A 5,090-nucleotide genomic window follows, 5' to 3' on the forward strand; every position below is an offset into this window, starting at 1 on the left:
ACTATTGATGCCAGAACTAAGCCGACGGTGACAGACACTGTCTTTTTGGATTTCGACGAGTTTTGGCACCGAGTTGTATTGCAAGGTAACTTTATGTTTGCAGTTTCAGGGATTTCTTTTGGCGTAACACCAACTCCATGAAATTTCAATTCTCTTTGCGTAATTTGTATCACTGATTGTTCATCCCGAAACTTCAAATAGGTGAGTGCCTTCGCTTCGTATCAATGTCGTTTTCTTTAAACTTCACGCTCGCTTCAACTTTGTCCTTGAGAGAAGCCACGACGCCGTCAGTGCACGACGAAGGTCCTTGTGTATCACTCTGATCATGACATCGTACATCAATAGAAAAGGTTCCTATTCTGAAGAATGTCAGTACCTTGGCACTTAGAATGGAATTTCCCTTGGGAAAAACAAGGGTACTTTGTTTATTGTCTGATGCACTGTCATGTGCATCTGAACCAGAACCTTCCGCTCAATTTTGGAAAACAGGTTCGACACATTCGATGCAGCATTCTCGAACTCTTGGCTTGTGAATCTACTTTTGAAGTTGATTTACCTTTGGAAATCATGCCGTTTTGCTTTTGAGTATTCTGACTCAGCACATTGTTGTCACGGCTTGCATTCGTTTTCTGCGACAATGCTTGGTTTATAATTGGTTTCCGGCTTTGGTAGTGAAGATAATCCAAATTTGCTCCATGTGATGATTCCATAATTAAGTGCAGATGCAATAATTTCAGCATATAAAATGGCAAATGTTTCAGACTGATTCAAACTCCAATCAGTTAACTCATCAGTTCGAAGTATGATGCAGTTACCATCAGTAAAGCTCCAAAGCAGTACAAATATGTTGTGACAAATAGGTTTGCAGGATACTTTTTTAATAAGGGAGCCTGAATGGATAGAAAAGAAGCCATGCACATGCAGTTCCCTATGAAGCACAAAACTCCAAGATGAAAATGGTCAAGTCCAAGATCCATTAAACCACTAACTAACCATCTAGAAGGCTCTGGTTGACCTTTGGAACTTATTTCACCGTGTGATATAATGTCCAATTCCGAAGATCCTACCAGTGTTGGTCCACGGTACAAAACCATCATTAAGGCCCCCCAAAACACCGACGAAAATTCCTCCACCCTTGGACAAACCTTCATATCTTAGCAAGTTTACTCTTTCTGTACCCATCATTATAGCCAACACAAATGTAAAGACTGGAGTCGCTGGCTGAATTGCAGCAGCATAAGTTGGATTTTGTCTTCCTGTCATGAAAAATCAGATGCAGGTTTATTGGAATTGTCTTCCTGTCATGTAAAATCAGATGCAGGAAGATCTAGCAATCTGGTGTAATGTACTTCCGTCATCAACCAAACAGACTCACAAAATCAACTTCTGATATATCGATCAACTAATAGCTGGTATGGTTCACATGGGAAACATCACAACTGTGAGATGAAGGAAAAAATATTTAAGCTTTTCTTTTATTGAAAATATCAATGTCGTCAAGTGACACTTCGCATGTCCATGCTGTTATATGCTGCATTTCCAAATTTCATTCCAATATCGCCTGTTATATGTTGCATAAACAATGAAACATGGGGCTGTGAATAACAAATTCATATGTTTGTGGATCCAATGTTGCAGTTGTTTCAAGCCCCTTGTACATTGGATTCATGACCAAGTTTGGTTTGGGCATAGCATCCAATTATTTGCGTCTTATTATCAAGAGGCAAAACTTTTCCTACTGCTCATCAGTTCCTTGTCCTTTGGTAGCAGGCACAACATCCCCAATAACTCGTATTTCAATGGATCACCTAGCTCTCCTTATAACGGCGGAGGTGGCTTGCCTGCTCAGTACCAACCTTCAGATGGTACCAATTCATCATTTAATAGCTATGGCCTGAGTGGGTATGGTGGAAATCCTGCTTTGGCATCCTTCATGACTATTCCACTTGGAATTGGGAACATGCCAACATCTACTTGAGAATGTTGCTGCAACGTCGGCAATGGCATCCCCTGGAATGGATTCAAGAATCCTTGGAGGTGGTTTTCCTTCTGGAATTTCTTCTCCATCTGATGTGAGTGTTTTAAGTGGAATGGGAAATCAACTATAGACGGTGGTCTTCAGGCTCCTTATGTTGACCCAATGTATCTTCAGTACATGAGGACACCTGAGTACGCTGCTGCACAACTTGGTGCTTTTAATGACCCGACTGCAGACAGGAATTACTTGGGAAATTGTAATGAGTGGAGCCAGATAGTAGTCCCTTCTTTGTCTAGTAACCGTGGTAGCTCTTGAATATATTATGTTTTTTTTGTTTTTTTTTTAATACTTCATCCTAAGCTTAGAACTTTCCGATATTCATGTGATGAGATACTTTATCCACGTGCCATGTAAATGGATGATTATGGTTGAATGAATGAATGAATACGTGGAATTTTTTTGAATATGAATGGAAAACTTTCCAATGCGAATGAAGAAATATGAATAAAAATTCGAATATGAAATGTAGAAATGTGAACATGAAATGGAGGATATGGGTGAAATTTCTTTGAATCATGAATGAATGAAAGATCTCTCAATATGAAGTGAAATGGTCATGAGGAGAAATGCAAATGACTGATTGATGGGAAAAAAAATTCAGGGCCAAAATCGGGGTATGACACAAGCCAAGAAGGAAATTCACTAAAATAGAATTAGTTCAAAGACTCTCCGTACACTTTAACAAGTTACAGTCTTTTTCACCTAATCTCTACCCGTGCAATTTCTACCTAAGAACTCTTAGATATGAGAACCCACTCACTTCCCTTACAATCACACACCAGTGATTTTAAACAACAATCCCTTGTGAAAAGAAAATACTTTTCAATTACACACTCTTGATTTTACTTCACAGTTTCAATCAAGAAGACACACTCTTGATCTTGCTTCACAGCTTTGATCAAGAAGACACACACTCTTGCTTAACAGCTTTAGAGTGACAAATTACAACCACAAATCAGTCCAATTCAATCATCAATGGATGACTTGAATGACCTACAAGTCTTACGACTAAACAGACATAAACCCTAGCTCTCTCTATGTATTTCGCTCAGTCTTGGTTGTGTATGAAAACATGTTTTCTAAGTCCCTTTTTATAGAAGCATTCAGCTGGGCTTGGACATCTTGAAAACCCTAAATCTATTTTCCAATCAAATCTTTTTATAACAGCTGGTTAGATCTCTTTGGAAAATAAGTAAATCTGGTTGTAATCCATGACTGAATGCGCCAGTTAATCAGATCATCAATCATTCAAAGATTTCCATTAATTGTGCAATCACAAAACACTAGACATTCATACTGAATGTTCTGTGTACAGGATGTCATGACATCGGGTCTGACATCCTGGAAAAATCCTGCATAATCCAATAATTCCTTTTATAACTTTCAGCAGGTACAACCATATCAGATGTCATGGCCTTGTGTATGTCATCTGAAACAATCCTTCTTGAACATGTCTTTCTTTTAAGCTCCAGCAGGTACATCCAATATCAGAAGCCATGGCATTGTATGTGGCATTCTGAAACAATCCTGCATGCACATGTTCTTGAACTCCAGCAGGTACATAGGATATCTCATGTTAAGACATCACACATGACATCTTGTGAACACTCTTTATTTTACCAAAATTGTTGCCGACACTTAGAATCAACAGATTTGACACTTGTGGCATTGCTTCATAAACTTGCAACAGTCAGATTCCATTGTCAACCGATAGTAACCTGCTCTCAACATCTTCTTAGCCATAGCATTTCCATTGGAATGAGTACCAAGGGAACCTTCATGGACTTCAGTCATCAACATGTCCATTTCATGTTTATCCACGCATTTGAGCAGAACCATATCGATGTTTCTCTTGTAAAGCACATCACCATTCAGGTAGAAGTTGCCAGCTAATCTCCTCAAAGTTTTCTTATCTTTCAAAGATGCCCCAGGCGGGTAAATATGACTTTGGAGGAAACTCATGATATCAAAATACCACAACTTCTCATCTTTGACCTCTTCTACAGTAAACACATGTGGTGGTCTATCAAGGCACATCACTATCAAATTGGGAACCTCGTTCCTAAATTTCACTACAATCATTGAAGCCAACGTTGCAAGAGCATCTTCCATCCAGTTTTCATCTCGAGAGATATGATGAAACTCAACCTTTATAAAGAAAGTTGAAATCCTCCTCACATAGTCTCTATATGGTATCAAACCGGGTTAATTTGTCTCTCATTCATCTTTGATCTGATTCACAACCAAAGTTGAATCTCCATAAACGTAGGTACTTGATTCTGAGATCAATGGCTTATTCAAGCCCCATAATGCAGGCTTCATACTCAACCATGCTGTTTGTACACTTGAAAGTCAATCTAGCTGTAAATGGAAAATGAGTGCCCTGAGGAGTAATAATCACTGCCCCAATGCCATTACCATACTAATTAACAACTCCATCAAATACCATGCCCCAACGGGAACCAGGTTATGACCCTTCCTCAAGCAATGGTTCATCACAATCTTTCATTTTCATGTACAATATCTCTTCATCAGGAAAATCATATTGCACTGACTAGTAATCTTCAATCGGTTGGTGAGCCAGATGGTCAACCAAGACATTACCTTTGATTGCTTTTTGAGATCGGTATTCAATATCATACTCGGATAATAACATTTGTCAACGGGAAATCCTCCAAGTACGGGAAATACTTAGATATCAACCAAGTAGTATGATTTAACATATACTGGCGCAGAAGCTTAGCAGCCCAAGCCAATGCACAATAAGATTTTTCAAGCATAGCATACCGAGTCTCACAATCGGTGAATTTCTTACTCAGGTAGTGGCTAACATATTCTTTCTGTCCAGACTCATCTTGCTGACCCAGGACACAACCCATACTCTCATCAAGCATAGTCAGATACATGATCAATGGTCTTCCTTCAACAGGAGGAGACAGAATCAGAGGCTTAAGCAAATACTCTTTGATACTATCAAAAGCTTTCTTGCAATCTTCGGTCCAATCACAAGATTGATCTTTCCGAAGAAGCTTGAATATAGGCGCACATGCGG

General features: G+C 39.1%; 1 pseudogene; it reads right to left on the bottom strand.

Annotated features, from left to right (window-relative positions):
- Positions 1–609: 609 nt before the first annotated feature.
- LOC127121893 (WAT1-related protein At4g19185-like) lies at positions 610–1,263 on the bottom strand (annotated as a pseudogene).
- Between the last annotated feature and the right edge of the window lie 3,827 nt (positions 1,264–5,090).

Source organism: Lathyrus oleraceus, chromosome 2 (assembly GCF_024323335.1).
Source record: "Lathyrus oleraceus cultivar Zhongwan6 chromosome 2, CAAS_Psat_ZW6_1.0, whole genome shotgun sequence".
Lineage (NCBI taxonomy): Eukaryota > Viridiplantae > Streptophyta > Magnoliopsida > Fabales > Fabaceae > Lathyrus > Lathyrus oleraceus.